The following is a 21,207-nucleotide window of genomic DNA, read 5'->3' on the forward strand; positions in this document are numbered from 1 at the left end:
GAAATGCTAATTACCATCAATTTCAAGTTGATGGTAATTTGCAAAAACTTTGAAAAATGCACAAATGTGCATTCATCAAAGTGCTATGTGGCGCACACATATGCTCTTATCAGGAATTTCATAGGAAAAAAGGAAAACTCTTCACACTCCTAATTAGGAGTAGCAAATGATAAATGAAGGGTCCGGCAAAAAAGGTCACAGTTCAGGATATTTCACAATCTAGTTGATCATGGGAAATGTTTTCTTTCTTTCAGGTAATCTTTGATAATAGCTGTCAGTAAAAAACGTTTCATGGAAAATGTCAGCCTCATCACAATTGTTTAATATCCTGCTTTGACTCAGGATTAAATTCTGAGCACTCTGTTTTCTCGTGCTACTTTGGAGTGGGTCAAACTGAGAGTCAGGACTTATCTTAACTTCGCATTTAGGAAATGCTAATTACCATCAATTTCAAGTTGATGGTAATTTGCAAAAACTTTGAAAAATGCACAAATGTGCATTTATCAAAGTGCCATGTGGCGCACACATATGCCCTTAGGGCATATTTGTGTGCCACATGAGCATACATGCCTAATTAGGGGGTGCATCAGGGTGGCCTTTAAGGCCCCCTAGCACCCTTCAAATTTTATTTGCAATTTGCGAGTTCCTATTTGGTACTCGCAAATTGCGAATGGCTTCCTATTCATTCATTTTGGACTCTAGGCCCATAGCAATGAAAGGGAAGGCATTCCTTAATTGCGATTTGCAATTTGCGAGTCGCAATTAAGGAATTTTAATGAATCGCAATTTTTTTTGTGAATCCTTCACGCATTGCATTTTGCGATTTCTAAATAGCAAATCGGTAAAATTCGCTATTTAGAAATCGCAAAATGCGGGTTTGATGCATGTGCCCCTTAGTTCCAAGTCAAGTTTGACAGCTCAGCTCACTGTAAGACCTTTTGAAGACCTTTAGTTTGCAATATTAAAAGATTAGGCTTTGGGCTAGCCCCTTTAGCCAGTGAGTAGTTCAACTAAGCCCATTCAACTATTGCTTCGAGACTTTCTCAATCAAATCATGGATCAGTGCAGATGATATACATATTTCACCAGATGCTATTGGTTGGTTGGTTGTTTGGTGTATCAATCCAGCTCCTAGGAAGTAATCCTATTTCAATGCATGAAGGACCAATTTACATTTGAAAAGTACACTCAAACATCACGCTTTTTCTCACATTCATTTCTTTTTCTCTTGCATATATTCTACACAGAAAACATTCCTTTTTTCTACTTTCTTCACAGGAGCAGGCATTGTTTGCACATTGGGATGGCCAGAGCACAAAATGGCCATCTGAGGTCAGGCAACATTTTAACACAAATGCTGGAATCTTATAAGATAGATAATCTAGAGATTGAGAAGCAGCGCAGGCTGCCACACTAACTTCACTCCCAGAAAGCTGATATTTTAAAACTGTATACTGTGTTTTTACTTTGAAATCTGATTAATAGATTACCTTGTCTGTGCTCTTTATCCCGCTCGGACTCGATCCGGCTCGGCTTTTGTGCCGTTAGAGCGGCGAGTTCCTAGAATCGGCACTTCCGCCCTTAGCACTACGGGGCAGGTGATTGGACTAGCCGCCCTCGCCTCTTGGCTTCCCATTGGCTATTTAAGTCACGTGATCGTGACCGGGCACATCTAGAGATTGAGAAGCAGCGCAGGCTGCCACGCTAACTTCGCTCCCAGAAAGCTGATATTTTAAAACTGTATACTGTGTTTTTACTTTGAAATCTGATTAATAGATTACCTTGTCTGTGCTCTTTATCCCGCTCGGACTCGATCCGCCTCGGCTTTTGTGCCGTTAGAGCGGCGAGTTCCTGGAAGCGGCACTTCCGCCCTTAGCACTACGGGGCAGGTGATTGGACTAGCCACCCTCGCCTCTTGGCTTCCCATTGGCTATTTAAGTCACGTGATCGTGACCGGGCACATCTAGAGATTGAGAAGCAGCGCAGGCTGCCACGCTAACGTCGCTCTATTTAACATGGGGGAGTGGCGGAGGCGCAGCGGACGGGCGCAGCGGGGGCGCCGACTTCGCGCCGAAGTTGCGCCTAAGTTAAGCCCGTCTGCGCCCGTCCGCGACCAGACGGGACCAGGGGCCACCCCCCCTGCTCCGCACCCTACTAACCCCAGGCTGTACTATTCTAGCCATGCCTTGCGATCTCTCCGTCCCCCTATTAACAACACATGTCCCTGTCTACGGGCCATGGACGCCCCTACATCATGCCAGGTTTGCACCCTGGCTTTAACCTCAGTCCCTCACTTACCCATATCCCCAGCTCTACGTTTTGGAACCCCCCCCGTCAAATCATCCCGTCCCCCACACACCATTCCACCGATTTTACTTTTCTGAGTTTGAACTGCAGGTCCCTGCCTAAGCATAAGAGGAACATCTTCGATCTCTTGGATTCCGACAGTCCGGCGGCCCTGTTCTTGACAGAAACCTGGCTGAACGACTGCACGGGACCTGACATTGCCACAGCCCTCCCTAACAACTACACCTATGTTAGCCGTAATAGACCGGGCAAGGAGGGTGGTGGCATTGCCATCATATACAAACGGACTTACTCATGTAAGTGGGAGGACTTAGCCATACCTAATTGCGAAGCTGGTTGCTTCAAACTATTACTGAACCCTAACTACACCTTGTCAGGCGTTCTACTCTATCGTCCCCCGGGCGCTGCTGGCGCATGGGCTTCTTCTCTATCGGAAAACTTAGCTCCTTTACTGATGGAAACCTCGAATTTTCTTCTCCTTGGCGATCTTAACATCCACTTTAACAACACACTCTGCCCCATCTGTATACACCTTCTTCAAGACTTGGCCGCTCTTAATCTACATCTTCACAACACTGGCCCTACACACAAGTCAGGTAATCTACTTGACCCCATCTTTTCGAACCTTAACGTCATCACCTGCCTCCCTCCCAAACCTATTATCTGGTCCGACCACTACATTGTCAAATTTAACATCATGACTAGTGCCATTGTCGGTCCACCAGTTCACATTCAGACCCTCAGACCGAATAGAAACTGGAAAAAACGTAATCTGCCACAATTGAATCACCAGCTTGTCACAACTCTACCCTCTCTACCCAAGAATATCACTACCAAAGATGAAAGTTTAATTAACACATGGCTTTCCTCAGCCATTGACATCTGTCTCCCTGCTCGAAAAGGAAAACAAAACTTTACCCATCCCCCTGCCCCCTGGTTTAATGACCAACTCAAATGCGCCAAATCTAAGTGCAAAAAACTCGAACGCACATGGAGATCTGAGTATTCCCTCAACGATAAAGAAATTTATAAAACGGAGCTTCGATACTACCACTCCCTGTGCAAATCTGCCAGGGCAAACTATGTAAACACCTCACTTCTATCAGCCCAAAACCGCCCAAAAGCTCTTTTTAGAGCAGTCCAAGAACTTTCTGGACAATCAAGCTCGCCAAAAGCCCCCTGTTTGGACACAGTCCAATGCAATACACTTGCTAAATTTTTTACGGAGAAAATAGACCGCATTTACGCCGGTTTTGAGGCCTCCCCACGAGCCTTGGACAACTCCCCCAGTACAGAGTCGGACACTATCTTCCCCCAGGATACTACTATTCTTGCCCCTCACACTTCCATTGACAAATGGGACCCGATCTCTATAGAACTTTTCTTTAAACTTATGGCCAAAATTAAATCTGGCTCCCCACTTCATGCCATGCCCCCTCAAATTCTAAGCACCCTTGTCACTCCCGCTCTTTTACCTATCCTAGCCCTCTTGAATGCATCTCTGTCGGAAGCCATTGTTCCTGCAGCTTGGAAACACGCCATGGTGGTTCCCCTTCTCAAAAAAACTAACGCCGATCCCAATAACCCCTCTAATTTCCGTCCCATATCCCTACTCCCTTGCCTGTCCAAGGTATTAGAAAAACACATTAACCTCTGTCTCTCCTCTCACATCGAGGCCACGAAATTTTTACATCCTTCCCAGTCGGGCTTCAGGGCTGGATTCTCCACCGAATCCACCCTCTTGGGTGTCACAGAGACTATCAAACGGCAGGTGAATAGAGGGAAGACGGTGGCGCTTATCCTGTTGGACTTAAGCACCGCGTTCGATACCGTCTCCCATGCATCCTCCTATCTACCCTAAAGGCCGCCGGTATCCATGGCACTGCCCTGGCCTGGATCGCCAGTTTTCTGTCCGCACACACTTTTCAGGTCTTTTCCTCCACTTCTTCTTCCACTGCCCTCCCCTCCCCCCACGGTGTACCCCAAGGTTCTATCTTAAGTCCTCTTTTTTTCAATATCTATGTTAGTCCTCTCGCCTCTCTGGCAGAACAATCTGGTCTTTCTATTTTTTCATATGCGGACGACACCCAAATCATTTTTTTCCTCTCTTCCAATAAACACGCCCCCATTTCATCTCTCCGATCTGGGCTCACCAATATTGCCAACTGGATGCAGACCAATAAACTAAAACTAAACGGCGATAAAACCGAACTCCTTCTATTCGGTCCTGACACCACTCTCTGGGGCCCTAAGCACTGGCCTCAGCAAATGGGTCCCCTGCCGGTTCCATCCACCAAGGCTCGTAACCTGGGAGTTACATTTGACGACCAACTGCCCATGAAGCAGCATGTTGTGAAAGTCTCAGCCACCTGTACAAACATCATGCGGTGGCTGAGAAAAATAGCATGGATGCTTCCGCCAGACACTCAAAGAACTGTGGTCCAGGCCTTAGTAACCTCCAGGTTAGATTACGGTAACGTACTCCTCCTTGGGGCAAGCAAGGAGGTAACGCGTAAATTGCAGGTGGTGCAAAATATGGCAGCCCGCCTGCTCTGCAACCTGCCCAGAACTGCCTCTGCCACCGTTTCCCTGCGCAGCCTTCATTGGCTGCTACTCGAATCAAGAGCGAAATTCAAAGCCCTCTGCTATATGCACCGGATAAAAACAGGCAACTCCCCCCCTATCTCTCCACTTTGGTTCAACCGTACTGTCCAGCACACACCCTCAGATCCTCCTCTCTTGGCACCTTCTCCGTGCCCCGTTTCAAACGCACCAGAGTTGGTGGTCGCTCCTTTTCCCACTCTGGAACACACTCCCCATCTCTTTGCGCTTTGAAACCTGCTACCTGAAATTCAGGAAAGGCCTGAAAACCTGGCTGTTCTCTGCTTAATCCTCTCCCATTTTACTGGCTCCCTGCTTCTTTTCCTCTGTCAGCGCCGGGAAACCTCTGGGTATCTGCGCGCTTTACAAACCCAAATATAATAATAATAATATAATAATAATAAATGGCTCTCTTGGGGTCAGCCAAAGAATGTGAGTTGTAATGGACAATTTGCACATTGACACTATATGTCTTCAAGGTATGTAGTGTGAAGGTAAGAATAATAAATCCATACTTATCCATGTATACTTTGTGTCACAATATTCTAGTGTTCAACATTCTGCCTAACATATTTTTGTAGCAAGATATTTTTATACTCAATATTCTGACATGCAGCCTCAGACGATTATGACAAAAAAGCAGAAATGTGTCCCAGTCTCAAAAAGAAATAAGAGCTATGTGCAAGCTTAATCTTTAACACTATACATCCCTACTGCATCTCCCCGTCCCTTGAGGTCTCACCTGGCGATGCAGCGTGCATGCGCTGCACACTCTGCGAGGGCTTCTTGGAATCAATATACTTTAAAAAGCTGAGTTTCGGCTCAGCCCGTAATTTCTATTGGTGTGCGTCATTTTGCATCACTGATTATTCTAAACGGTGTGTTCTGATTGTAACAGGGGCTTTTTAGTCCCTCCTGGTTACCACCCTGTCCTTTTTTGGCCCTGCCCACCTGGGCTGGATCTTTTACAGGCGGCGTGACACAGTGGGTTTTATAATTCTTGTCTGCACTTTTTTTTTACCATTACTTGTGTTTGGGCTGTGTGTCTACTATTGGGTTACGTTTCACTAATACTGTTTTCTTTTTAACAATAACTGGTATGTGGGTTTGGCGTAACTATTGTGTAGTGCTTACCTCGTTTTAATTTTTCCTATACTCTTGGGGCTTGTGCTGATCTGTATGCACAGAAGTCAAGGACACGCACGCGGCTTGGAGCTTGTGCCGATTGTTATGTGGGTTTGGCGTAACTATTGTGTAGCGTTTAATTCATTTGAATTATTACTGTACGCTTGGGGATTGTTTTATTTTGTTTCCCTCTTGTTAATCATCCTTGTCGTCTGTTGCACGCCCCTCCACATGGCTGCAGCTGTGCGCTGCACTCCCTGCTCGGTAACGTGGCTCTGCTGCTGCTGGTTTCCCCCTCACACTTCCTGTAGCCAGGGGGTAGCTTGGGTGGCTCATATCCAGTGCACTTAAACCCCTCGGACTCACTGGCTGAGCACACAAGAAGCCAACCGTCTGAAGGCAGACAATGAGGGCTCTCGCCCCCCTCCCACCGCTTAAAGAATGTCATGTTTCTCTCGCAGACAGCCCGCCTGGAGCACCATGCAAGCACACTTAGCGGTAAACAAACCGTACCATTGCTTCAAATAAATAAAAATATTGGAGTAACAATAACACAGTCCAAAAGCGCGATAATACAAAGTGTAATTTCTGGACAAAGTGGAGCAGGGTACGCTGAAGCGTTATAATATGTTGGGTGGGTTTTCCACGCACCTTCGACTTTGAAGCTGAGTGAACCGGGTTTGAGTCTGGCGGGAGGCTTATGCTCAGGCTGTGATTTGGGGCAAATTACTACGTGCCTAAAAATTAATATGTTCGTCTGTAACGCAACTGGTGCTTATGTAAAGCGCTCTAATAACTTCGGGTTGAGTTTGTGCTAACTAAAAATGCAATAAAAAGGAGACGCGCGAGCGCATCAACCAAGATGGCCATCGCCACCGGAGCTCCGTGATTACAACAGCCCGAATTTCCTTTTAACGACAAATTTTGTGTCAGGAAGTCGGCGAAAATAGCGGCGCATGCCTGTATTTGCTTTTTCCTACCTTTGGAGTGAATTTTGGACGATTTACTATGGCGGAAGTATTCTTTGTGGCTCCATGGTTCCTTCTCCCAGCCTCGCCTGCAGGTACTACCGGCTTTGAGTGCTTGGGGGTGGAGTTATATTCATGACAGAGCTTGGCTTGGGCCTAGCCATGCCTACAGTCCAATTTAGCTGCTGCACCAGTAGTTTTGAGGAGATTTTTGGTGTTTTTCTTCACTAATTACATCATTTTTCTCACATTTTGAGGCTGTTTTCTTGAATTTATTATTCTTCACGCATTGTTGTGAATTTTTTCACCTCAGATTGGATTCCAATAATTCAACTACTAATAAAAGGAAGCAGCAGGTTTCTCCTCCTCCAACCAAATAAATCTAAGGTGGTGAAATCCTCAGAACCTTCCCTTGCACTAATTTTGGAGGAAATTAAAGCATTGCGTCTCAATACTGATACTATTGCCTCAGAAGTCAAAAACGTCCGTAAAGATATGGCCTCTATGTCAATGAAGGTTTCTGACAATTCCATCAAAATTCAAGATAATAAAAATAACATTGATGCTTTCACACCTTTAATGGACAAAATAGTTCCAATGCATACTCAACTGTTGGACATGGAAAATCGTAATAGGCAATACAACCTTTGTATTTTTAATCTGCCTGAAGATGTTGAGGGAACAAACTGTCATTTATATCTACAATCTTTACTACCTGGTCTTTTGAATATTAAATTCACAGAAAAATTTGAGATTGATAAAGCCCATAAAGTTCCCTCACATCGGAACCCTCGACATACTAAACCCAGGCAAATGATATTCAAGGTCCTGCGTCACCATCATCTGGTTCTCATTCGGAAGGCTGCAAGAGAAATTCCATCATTATTGGTGAATGGAACCAAAATCTTTATTCATCAGGACTTTGCTAAAGAAACTGTTGCTATTCGTAAAGAATTTTCTACCTTTCGTCCGCAGCTGAGAAGCCTTGGATTTACATATGGACTTTTTGATCCTTCTACGATGTGTGTGTGGAAAGACAATGTTTCCAAATCTTTTCAAAGACCTGAAGATCTTTGGCTGTTTCTTGATCAGCAAGCTCCTCCATCTATGGACACTCATGATCCTAACACTTGAGTTCGTCTAGTCTGACTTCACTTGCCACATCTTTGCATATTCTTATATTCACGGGCTTCAACGGTTCCTGGCCATACTTGTGGAACGGGTGTGCGTTTCCTTGTCTTTATTTATGTTTCTTGTTTTTTCCTTCCTCCTTCTTTTCTGTACTTCCTTTTCATATTTTATATATAGAGTTACTCCTTTAACTTGGCTGTTTCTTCCTTCTTCTTGTTCTGATTCCTTTTTCTCCTTCCTTCTAAATCTTAATGGCTAATATTCATAATATTAAAATTGTTTCTCTTAATGTAAAGGGTTTGAGACACCCAATTAAACGTACAAAAATTCTAGATTATCTGGGTAATTGTAAAGCTGATATTTGTTTTGTTCAGGAAACACATGTTGAGGATAAGATCCTACAGTACATGAATAAAAAACGGGTTGATACTATTGTTTCCTCACCTGCTAAAGGTAAGAAAAATGGAGTCGCTATTTTCTTTGCAAAAAAGATTACATTGCCAAATTCTCAGTAAGATTTCAGATTCCGAAGATTGATATATTATAGTCAAAATCAAAATTCATGACTCTATTTTCTTTTTGTTTAATATTTATGGCCCTACAGCAGATGATCCGGTATTTTGGTCTACTATTACTACTGAAGTTTTAAAGTTGGGAAAAGTTCCATTGATCGTTGGAGGGGATTTTAATGTTATTGCTGACCCACTGTTAGATAGGTTATCTACCACTAGATTCCGACCTTCCAAGGTTTTCCATGCTTTTAAAGCTTTTACTCACACCACCAAATTAGCTGACATTTGGAGGCTACACTTTCCCACTGATAAATATTTTTCATTTTTCTCCAACCCTCATAATTCCCATTCTAGGATTGATTATTTTTTGCTTTCTCCTTCTCTTATTCAATTTGCAAATAATCCTGTCATTGGTACCATTGATATTTCAGACAATGCCTTGATATCTTTTGTTTTGAATGTTTTGTCCACTTTCGCTAAGCAAACTAGATGGCGTATGAATCATGGCATTGTCCTTAATGACACTCATAAACCTAAATTATTACAAGCTATTCAGGATTACTTTCTCTTTAATCCTGAAGATTCTACATCTATAGTAAATAGATGGGACGCGTTAAAAGCTTACATTAGAGGCTCTACAATTTCTATTATGGCTCATGAGAACAAACAATTTAACTATAATATCAAACTTCTGGAGAAGCAAATAGCTAAATTTGAGCGTTTATTTATTACTTCCAATGATCCTCAATATAAACTTCAACTACAAAAACTTAGATATGAATTTAATGCTATCCTTAGTACTAGGGCTGGGGTCCAACTCTCTAAATCCAATGCTAGATTCCGCTTTAATTCCAATAGATCTGGGAAACTCCTCGCAAACTATTTGCGTATTAAAAGGGATAAAACACAAATTACTTTAATTAGTGGCCCTCAAGGTAAAGTTGCGCTTTCCCATAATGATATTGTTCAGGAATTTTTACACTTTTATTCCAACTTGTATAACAAACCAGATCTTTGTGATTATTCATTAATTGATACTTTTTTAAGCACATGTCATTTACCTCACATTTCTCCTTCAGATAGACTTGGGTTAGATTTACCAATTACTAATGATGAGATCCTGAGTGCCATCAAATCTCTCCCAAAGAATAAATCTCCGGGTCCTGATGGCATCCCTGCTGAATTTTATAAAGAATTCCAACCTCATCTTTTACCTTATTTATTCCAACTTTTTTCACATTTTGGTTCAACGGGATCCATGTCAGGCTCTTTTTCAGAAGCCTTAATTATTGTGCTCCCTAAGCCTGATAAAGATCCTACCCTTCTCTCTAATTACCGTCCCATTTCTTTAATAAACCAAGACTGTAAACTTTATGCTAAAATTCTTGCCTCTAGATTAGCTCCTATCCTCCATTCTATTATTCATCCAGATCAATCTGGTTTCATGAAGAATAGATACTCTGCTAACAACACCAGAACATTATTACATGTCATTGAACAGAGTTCTATGCTTCGTGTCCCTGCAGGTGTTATGGCTTTGGATGCAGAAAAAGCCTTTGATAAAATTCATTGGCAGTTTTTATTTAAAACTTTATTGTCATTCAATTTTGGTCCCTCTTTTATTCGTATGGTTTCGGCTTTATATTATGCTCCCACTGCCCGATTGTTTATTAATGGTCGAATTCCTACTCAATTTTCCCTTGTTAGAGGCACACAACAGGGATGTCCCCTCTCCCCTTTCTTATTCTTATTAGGAATAGAGCCTTTTCTTAATTACATACGAAGGTGTAAGGATATTCAGGGTATCACCATTAAAGATGTTACTGTCAAAACTTTAGCTTATGCAGATGATGTTTTATTGTTTATTAGCAATCCTACTTCTTCTGTCCCGTTTTTACTTGACATTATTGCCAAATATTCGACCATCTCAGGGTATAAATTAAATGTTTGCAAAACTGAATTTTTCCCTTTGAATATGCTTTTTACTTCCGATATGTTACCTTCACCTGATATTATTTGGCAAAAAAACAAGTTGAAATACCTTGGCATTTTATTTTCATCCTCATTGCATGTTACGTTGAAATTAAACTGTAATTTTATAATTGAGTATGTCAAACAGAAAACTTCTAAATGGTCTTCCCTTCATCTTTCCTGGTGGGAGGATGGAATCTATAAAAATGAATATTGCTCCAAACATATTTTACTCCCTTGCTATGATCCCCACTCAATTTCTGCTCAAATTTTATAAAGATATTGATAAACTATTTTCCAAATTTCTTTGGCATATTAAACCTCCTCGTATTGCTTATAAAAAATTGAAAATCCCTGAATGCCAAGCAGGATTTGCCCTCCCTGACTTTTATCTGTACCAAAAGGCCTTCATATTGAAACAGAGTTCGTTGTGGTTTAATATTTCACCTGTTATTAAGCCTCCTATCTGGTTTCATATCGAAAAATCACTTGTAGAGCCTTTCCCATTACCCTCCTTGTTAACCATGTCTCAAACCTCTAAGGTTGTACATTACTCGACCATGATCAAATCATCCAGATTATTTTTTTATGATTTGGATTCTAATTTTGCCTCTCCCCTACTTTCTACGGTACATTTGACATTATGGCACAGTGCTCTAATAAAATTAAACAGAAATGTCACTTTCTGGTCCTCATGGATTACTAAGGGCATTTTCTATCTTACAGATTTTTTTTCTGATGGTGCATTTATTCCCTTTGCTCAGCTCCAATTACACTTCAACTTGCCAGAGTCCGATTTGCTGAAATACCAATTTTTGTGTAACTCCATTTTAGATTCCTTTTCGAATGGTATTCCATCTACATTATCAGCTGATTTTATAACTTATCTCAATACTGTTTCTGCATCTTCTAAAGCAGTTTCTGTCTTTTATAAAAAACTCACTACTTCAATGGGCACCAACATTGATGCAATTTCAACTTTTTGGAATGCTGAGCTTTCCATTTCTCTATCTGTTGACTCTTGGTCATTGATTTGGACCAATAGTATTTCTGGATGGTCACCAGTGTCACTCTATCAAACTAATGCATACATTTTGTTTAATTCCTTATGGACCCCATTACGATTGTTTCGTGCTAATTTACTTCCATCAGATGTCTGTTGGCACTGTAAATTGACTCCTGGATCTTTACGTCACATGTTATTTGAATGTCCTGTTATTATGAAATTTTGGTCCAAAGTTTGGGGTGTAATATTGAAAATTTTGCCTATTTCTGATGTGCTTTCTTATAAATTATTAATTTGCAAATCAGTTGTTTTAATGCACCCTCTTGAAGAGGCTGAGGCAAGGCTATTTAATTTTTTTGTTTCAGCTGCGTTAAAATCAATCACTTTTTGTTGGAAGGATGCTTCTTCTCTTTCAGTTCATGCTTGGTGGTCTTGGATTATCTTTACAAGAAGAGGTGCTCAATTATCGTTATAAGGTGTTCATTATAATTCAGTTTATTATCAATCTTTTTGGTCTCCTATTGATTCATATTTAATGTTATGACTCATGTTCTACATTATTCATTGTTTTATTTATTCATTGCTATACTCATTTTTTTTAGTATATTATTGGTAACTCTATTTATTAACTTTATTATGCTATGAACTGTTCTGTTCCCTTCCCTTCTTCCCTTCCCCTCCCTCCTTCTTCCTTTGACTTTAGTTTTTTTCTTTGATTGACTATTGCGTATTGTATTGCATTCTTTTATGAATGTTACTGGCAATTTTTCTTGATCAATTATTTTCTAATTTATTGATATGGCATATATTTTTCTGTTTTGTCCATTTGTGTCACTTTCTCTGAAAAATTCAATAAAATTATTTTGAACTTAAAAACTGCAACAAAAAAAGCCCAAAAACCACGTAGTATTGCCTATTTTCAACTTTAGAATCGTCAAACGTTTAAAAAAAAGCTAATACAAGAGGGTTTGAGGGGGCTCTAGAAAAAGTACTAACACACAATGATGATTATAGTATGTATCTTCTTTCCAAATATCGCCCAGTTTTACAAACTTGTAGATTGATGTGTTTTTCTGTGACTCACTTCAGCTGCAGCAGCTTTGGGTGAAGTTTGCTTAGCTTGGCCTGCCCCAGCAGGAAGGGGGTGGAGGCTTTTGTTTGTCATCAAGTCGGTGCCATTTCATGTTGGTCTGTAAAAAGCTTCTTGTTGAACTGTACGGCAAAGCATTCCCCCACACCGAGGACAGCAACGCCACTGCCAGGGAGACAAGCATTTAGCTTTCACAGAGCCCTCTTAAGAATCATTTGCAGTGCAATAGGTTTTGCATTTAGGCGAGTTTAAGCTATTGGCATTGTACATGACAATGCCTTTTATTTATGATTTAAAAAATGAAAACAAAAATAAAAGGCATTGTCACTTGCAATGTCAAAAGCTCAACCTTGCGTAAATGCGAGACCTATTGCATTGCAAATGCTTCTTTAATTTCTTTTCACAACATGCAGTGCTTGTTGGGATTTTCACACAGAAAGTTTCAATTACTCTCCATGCTTGTGAAGACTTGTGTACAGACACTTAATTATTGTAACTGCAATTGCAATTAATGACTATCAGAAGAGGGTTTCAAGTTGCCATTTCCGTGGTTAACGCCAAAGAACTGCACCTGAAAATATTCACATTCTCTATATGGTGCTAGAGCCATTTAGGATTTGGTAGGGAAATGTGTGGATTTCTAATGTGAGTCAAAGCGTGCTCCCTAATCCATACGATGGCCATCGCTTTTAAGAGTGTGACAGGTCCACCACGCTGATCCTGGCTTGCATTGACTGTTCCAGGCCATTGTGAGGCCCTTATGACAGGCCACGGGGAGTCCTACCCTCTCTCCACACCAGTGTCTTACCCTGTATCTTTTCTTTCCACTCGCCTATAATGAATGTGTTTGACTGTAATGCAACTGGTGCTCATGTAAAGCGCTGTGATACCTTCAAGTCGAGGTCGCGCCATATAAAACTGCAACAACAAAAAATCGTTTTAACCAACAAGCCCACCCCATCGTCCCTCTCATATTTCTCTTTTTTTTAATGTATTTTATTCTCTTACCACCAACTCCATATTCCACCTGCCTATCTTCTTTAAACTCGTTTTGATAACGTTTGAAGAACTATTATAGTGTCTGCAATGCTATCTTGTATTTAGTGTATTCTAGTGTTAACTTAATGTAGAAATGTATCAGACTAAAATAGAATCAGAGAAACAATACACGTTTTGAAAATTTTTGAATGGTTTTGAAGATCAAGGCCCCCCTAATAAAATAAAGTTTATAAACTTAATCTCCGGACTTTCCAGGTTCAGTTACTCAACTGTCTTTATCCGGTATTGTTTGGTGCATGGCTGTTCCTTCCACCAAAGAGGCCATGGTTTCTGGCATAGTCACATCACAAAGCCATCAGATCTGCCTTTAATATATTAGCACACGCAAACACAGGCATGCTTAAATGCAGAATTATGCATGTCTGTTTTTACATGTTACCATGTCATGCCATACCTATGTGACTTTGTCAATGCTTCTTTTTTTACCTCAACCAGACAGTTTTTCTGCACTGTAGAATCGTAGCCGCCACAGAGTAAAATCATTTTCACTCTAATCGAAGAGAGCCTAACTGGAAAATTTGCAAAATGGTTTTTCTTTGCAAGTTTACCTTTTTCAGAGTTGCTCTATGCAGAATGGTGCTGCACAGAAAAAGAACAATAACTGCTTCATGTCACGAATTGATTAGAAAAAATACGTGAGACATAAACAAGCAAACTACTCTCAATTTTCAGAAACGTGGTAAAGTAGGATGGGAAAAGAACTTTGCAACATGGTTGTTAGACCGAACTTTTTGCCTCCCTCCATATTTCTGACCTAGTTTTTGCTGGCTTTAGGACTCTGCACACTTTACCACTGCTAGAGAGTGCTAAAGTGCTTGTGCTCTCTCCCCTAAACATGGTAATATTAGTTTTGCCCCCGAAGAAACTGGCTCTGAATTTAGAATTGAAACGTGTAACTCTGCTTTTCCAGTAAGCAGCTCTTGGGCCTAGCCCTGCTGATTCTGCATTGTTTCAACGTTTTTTTTATTAATACCCGAAAATAAGGGAAATGCGCCATTTGGAACAGTCAGTAGCAGCCAGTATTGTGCACATGTGGTGGACTGGCCTGGTGGGGGAGCATAGAGGTCACGGAGCAGCAAAAGATTTTTATTTTATTTTTTTAAACGTACCTGCAGCCGGCCACGTTTTGCTCTTCTGCTCCTAGCAGGCACAGGGTCCCAGACTGCCCTGTGACCAATACTGCAGCTGCTCTCATGCATGAGAGCATCTTCAAGATTGGCCTAAGTGCTGCGAATTTGCGCTCCCAGACAGACTGGGAGCCAATGCCTGCCTCAATCCGCATGAGGGTTTGGCTGGCCTGAGACGGCTGGCCAAACTGTCATGCGCACTGAGAGCAGTGCTGACCACTCCTACTGTCATTCACCCATGGCCCCGCCCCAAAGACTTGGCAGCAAAGGAAAATTAAAATGATAATAAAGTGTGTTTTATTATCATTTCGTTTTATTTTTCCTTTCCTGACGTTTTGAGGCATCTGGAAGGGGGGCGACGCTCTTCCACCATAGCATAGGAGCCTCCGTTGGTGTCTATTAGTCCACACAGACAAATGACTAGGGGGCAGATTTACAAGAAAGCAAGCCCTTTGGCTGAGCCACACTGCAGCACTTTCAAAGCAAAGGAATGCGGCATATTTACAATAATGTGTCGCATTCCTGTGCTCTCCCCCAAGCTGGCGCACAAGCAGCTGCCATGCGCCGGCGCAGGCACACTTGCACCATGGTGCAAGAATTCCTGCGTCATGGGGAGATTGTTTTTGTGCAGGAGGGGAATTGTCTCATAGGATAAAGAACGTATGAACCTTTATCCCACACCTCAGATCAGAAGGAAAGGTACACCTCCTTCCAACCTGTTAAGAGTGATGCTTCTTTGATTCAATGTACTATTTTTAGTAAGTGTTGATGGAAGTAAAAGACGTAACTGTTGAGGGAGATTTAAAATGCTCTCCACAAAATGTTATGTATACTTCACTTGGGTGATTGGCGATGGTTTGTAAACACAGTGGTTGTATCAAGCTCATTTCGCCCTGAGTAGGTAAGGGAAAAATGAGTTTTGCTATGCTATTGCTTGTTTAATTTTTGTTTTTGGGTTGCATATAGCTTGTTTCTTTCCCCTTTTCTTTTTGGAATTTTTCTGTAGGGTCAAAGCAAAGGTAAACATTGTTCTTATGATGGTCCATAGATATGTAAATAATAGAAGATTTATTCTTGTAATTTGACTGGGCATCTTTTATAGTGTATACTTATATTTTCTTTGGTGGTTATTTTCCCCGGGCTGAGTAGACACTCTTCTTTGTTTTCTGGCTGGTCCTGAAGAAGGTGGCATGTCATCCTTGTTGAGCCACCGAAACGCGTCGACTAGAGCCTAATCAAGATCCTGCCTTGTGCAGTTGTTGGATATAGTCTATGGGAACTACTAGGTCACTCTGTAGCAGATCCTCCCAGATTGATTGAATGTGTGCTTGGGGAAAGTGGTTCCATGGTATGAAAGTGTGTGTGTGAGTTTGATGAGTGTCTCCTCTCGCGGGGTCAAAATGTGTTGTTTATATTATGTCCTTCTATCTTTTGTTTATATAAATTTTTGAATAATCTATGTATTGCTTTTTTGTAATTGTAAAAAAGAGAAAAATAATTTATATGTGCTTATAAAAAAAAAGAGAATAAGATGAAAAAAATGTTTTTGACAAAAGAAGTTAAAAAGATAATTTTGTGAATTGGTTTGTGTTTTGAATAGTTCTTGGATGGCTCACATATGAAGAAGGGATATAATACCAATGTAAAATAATTGTAGGTCAGAGGGAGACTTTTTTGCTTTGATGCTTTTGTATTTCCCCTCTTCTCCCTGACCTTGTACTGCTCTTCAAGAGGGGGTCCCCCTTTTTCTGCGGGGCCCCTTCCTGCCCAAAAAGAATCACAACATGCATTTTCCTCTTTCAATTAGTGCTGTAGAATGCGGCACGCATTGAAAGGGGAAAAAAACGAGGAGAAATGAAAACATTTCTCCTTGTTGCGCCTTGCTATGCCACCCTCGGGTGGAGTTGCATTCTGACGCATTTTCAGGTTTATGATTCCTCGTAAATCTGGAAATGTGTCTGATTCCCTGGGTGCAACACCCACAGCAACACCCATGGAACTCCCCTTTCACGCAAAGCGTGTGTAAAGGGGTCTTATTTACAAAGACAGGAAAAGTCATGCAGGGTGGCTTTTCCTGTCCTTGTCAATATGGTTAGATGAAATGCGCTAGCGGTGCGTCACGAAAAGTGACGCACTGGTGGTGCAAGGGGCTCGTAAATCTGCGCCTAGGGATGTAGCTTGGTTAGTAAGTTGGGGGGGCGGCGAACTTTAGATTTTCCAGCAGCCACACATGTTAAAGAACAGTTGTATGTGAAGCGGCGCATGGGGAGAGGCTTATGAAGCCGTGGAAAGGAAGAGTAAAGTGGATTGTTAGTGGTACTCAAAGCTCAAATGTTGCAAAATAGCCATTTTAAGACCTTCCAAACAGAAACAAGTGTGTTTTTTGTCTGTAGGTGGATGTAAAAATCCCAAATAAAATCCGACAAACATCCAACCAAGTTAAAGCAATTGTACCCAACTAATTATTAAAGAATACATTTATTATGTGGGGGTGACACCCTGAACACCCCCACTGAAGCTACACCCCTGCAAAAGACATGTTCTTACTGCTAAGCATTTATCAAGCTTCAAACATTGTAGTTGTCCATGCTTCATATCGCTGTGTACGGCATTAACACAGACGCCAAGCAAGCGAGCATCTTACAGAGAACTGTGGCTGCAACCTCATGTACATTTTTTTTAAACGACTTTATATTTTACACTGCATACCACTACTCACACTGCAAATTCATAATAAATTAGAAAATAATTTTGTTTAACTAAATTACCAATCGGAAACAAAAAGAGAGCTCTCATGGAAGGAGCTAACTCACTGCAAATGAGACATGAGACAGCACTGAGCGCCAGACACACACCTACGGTTATAAACTCATGTTCAAAAGAGAAAGTGGCGCGCTTCAAAGTCAAGATCACAAATTCAGACAAGTCTTTCAACAGTAGTTTCTGAGGGCCTCATTTACAAGGAATTGACGCATCTGCATAGATGCGTCAGTTTCCTTGCACCTGCGCCAAATGTACTTGCGCCACCATGGATGGGCTTTATTTACAATACAGTGCTCCATGGCGCAAGGATTAACAGATGCATCAGAAATTCTGACAAATCTGTTGGCACAAAAGTGACGCATTGCTGGAGTTGCTCATGAAAGTGATGCAACTCCAGAACTGTGGTGAGTCAAATATGTGAGTCCCATTAAAAAATCCCTGTGTCATTCCTTACTCCTGGTCTTAGCAGTTGTAGGGATTTTGACACAGTGAAGGCATAGAGTGACGCAGTGAAATGTTGTAAATTTCAGTGGGTCAGTTTTACATGGCTTTTTGCGTGGGAACGCCCACCCTGCATACATTATACCTGACGCAGGTATGATGTGGCACAGGGCTTTACAGTGTGACTTGTCTCCCTAGATACGTCAAGTTGTAAATGGGCTGCAACATGGTGAATTGTTTACGCCGCCGCTGCGTCACATTAAGTGATGCAACAACAGTGCAAAAGTGTTGCAAGGGGCTTGTAAATCTGCCCCTAAATGTACAGCGAATGTGTGGCCTCGTAATCAACACAAATGAACATTAGAAGTAAAATTGTCCCAATATGACAAATCATGTAAATGCCTCACCAGAAAAATATCAAGCCACATTCGTCTCTGTGTAATCACATGCCACATAAAATTTACATAATCTGGCTTCTCTCTTTCAGATAACTAACCCAAAGACAATCTAGGGCTAACTGCATGGGGTTCCTCACATCATCACTAACACAGTCCCTGCTCCGCTGCCAGATGCTGTATGCTTGGCTCCGGTGGAAGAGGATGCTGATGAGGCGCGTGCAGAAAGGGCTTGTAATTGAATAAAGAGGGTTGTGCCCACACTTAGCTGCTTTTGGTGTCCTCATTTTTGCGGACACAACACTGGTGACAAGAATGAGATCCTGAACCTTCTGATACCGGTCTGGAGACACGCGCTGCAGCAGTGAGTCAGCGTGGGCCAGCTGATGCCTGTAAATGTGCTCCCAAGCGCATATAACGGTGACTGCAAGTGAAACTACACTGAGGAGGCTGCCATCTGCCATCTGCCAAAAGCCTGACACTGTGAGTCACTGTGTGCTGTCTCATTGCACCCAGGGTAATCCCCCTGCCAGCCTGCTACTCGGCAGCCATCTTAGAGTCAGGCCATACAGCCACAGACCCTGCAACCAGGCAAAGGTTTACAGTAAGCTGTTCACGCACAATTACTGCCAAAACGTGCAGCCAGGCCGAGTAATGCTGGGATTATTCTTCCTATGCATCCCAGACCCTCTTTGGTCCTCATGTCTGGCAGTGGCATGGGTCCCAGGTGGCAAAGCTGGCTAGAAGATTTCGAAGACTTTATGATAGGGTCGCAAGTCACCGACTCCAAACAGCAGCTTATTGCCCTGCGCAACCTGATAGGCAAAGACGTCAGGCAAGTTATTAAAGGACTATCGCCAGCCACTGCAACCTCATATCAAGTCCTGAGAGAAGCACTGAACAGGAAATTCCTTCACAATCTGGCGTCACAAGAAATAGATGAACCAATGGATGACTTCATCACATGGCTCAAACGGTTAGCTCGCTACTGAGAATTCGATAACTTCAACACGGAAGATGCACTTCGTCTACGAATCACAGAGGGGTGTCAATCAGAGTCACTGCGTGGTCGCCTGCTAACGAAACACTACTCACTCGACGACATCGAAGAGCCGACGCAAATAAATGATCAGGCCGAAGGCCATTTGAAAGAGATGGACAGATGGAAAGACAGAAAATCAAATCTTCCAACTCCACTCTCCGACAGAGATGCGGAGATCATCAGATTACCAAAAAAGAACAGAAGCCTGTAAGTCAAACTCGCAGTGAGAACAAGACTAGCAGCCACAAGAACAACAAATACACTGCTACTGCTGAGGACAAGATTACCCTCACACGGACCCATGGCCTGCCATGGGGCAATGTTGCCACCGCTGTGGAAAGGAGAATCACTTTGAACAAGTGTGCCAAACACCGCACAGTGAATCGGCGCCAACAAGACCCACCCCAGTTCCCCGCCATCACGCGAGAGTGGTGCTTGAGAGGCAAGACAGGTCGACCAGTTCATTGAGATCCAGCATACGGTCATACCACACTCACCGGTCCCGTTGTTAATCATTGAGGGAATCCTCTGCTCTCACCCCCATATTTCAAGATAGCTACAAATATGTATGCATGGTAGCAGACCCCAACAGGCTAAAGAAATACCCAAGACGACACATCCAAATGGGGAATCACCCAGCAAAGTTTGTACTAGATACCCGAGAGTCGCTCAACTACATATGTGTGACAAAATACAAGAAAATGAATCCAAAACCCAAACTACAGAAAGCTGCTCTATGCATTTTTACACGGATGTCCAAAGAACCCCTATCATGTCTGGACAATTCAGCACATCTTTAACATAAGAAGACAGAACAGTTCACACACTTCATGTCATGAAGGACCTGAAGCAGCTGCCTGTCTCCTTAGCCTACCCACAGGTGAACACTTAAAACTAGTGGAGATCCTATACAAAGTAGATGACTTGCCGGACATTGTCAGCAAATTCCCGAAGCTATTCACAGGACTTGGCAAACTAGCACACTTCAAAGTCCGACTACACACAAATGAGCAGATACCACCTGTAGCTCAGCATAGCTCAGCACCACCAAAAGGTGCCTTTCAACCTTCAACAAGCTATGGACAAGAAGCTACAAGACCTGCTGAGGGCCGACATTATTGAAAGATCGACAGGACCCACATCATGGGTATCCCCAGTAGTAGTTGTACCCAAGCGGGAAGTGAAAAAACAAGGTGCACCTGTCGTGGACATGAGGACCCCGAATACAGCCATAGAGCGAGAAAGACACCCTTTGACCGCACATCAGCGATGTGATCACTCGCCTAAACGGGGCAAACATCTTTTCAAAACTGGATCTAAACAAGGGATACCACCAGCTTGTGCTTTATGAGAAATCCGCTACAATACCACTTTTTCGACACATCAAGGACTCTTCAGGTACAAAAGTCTCAACTCTGGAATTTCCTCAGCTATGGAAATATTTCAAGAGGCAATGAGGCGAGTTATTCATCACATTCCCAATGCATTCAACTATAGCAGTAATATTCTGGAATTCGGCAACACGCTCAAGGAACATGAAAAAGCCCTGGATCGAGTGTGTCACGCTCTCCAAATGCCAATCTTACACTCAATTGGTACAAGTGTGAACTCCACGAATCGATGCTAAAATTCTATGGACATATCTTCTCCAGTGAAGGAATGCGACCAG

This window comes from Lissotriton vulgaris, chromosome 1_1 (genome assembly GCF_964263255.1).
Source record: "Lissotriton vulgaris chromosome 1_1, aLisVul1.2, whole genome shotgun sequence".
Taxonomy (NCBI): Eukaryota; Metazoa; Chordata; class Amphibia; order Caudata; family Salamandridae; genus Lissotriton; species Lissotriton vulgaris.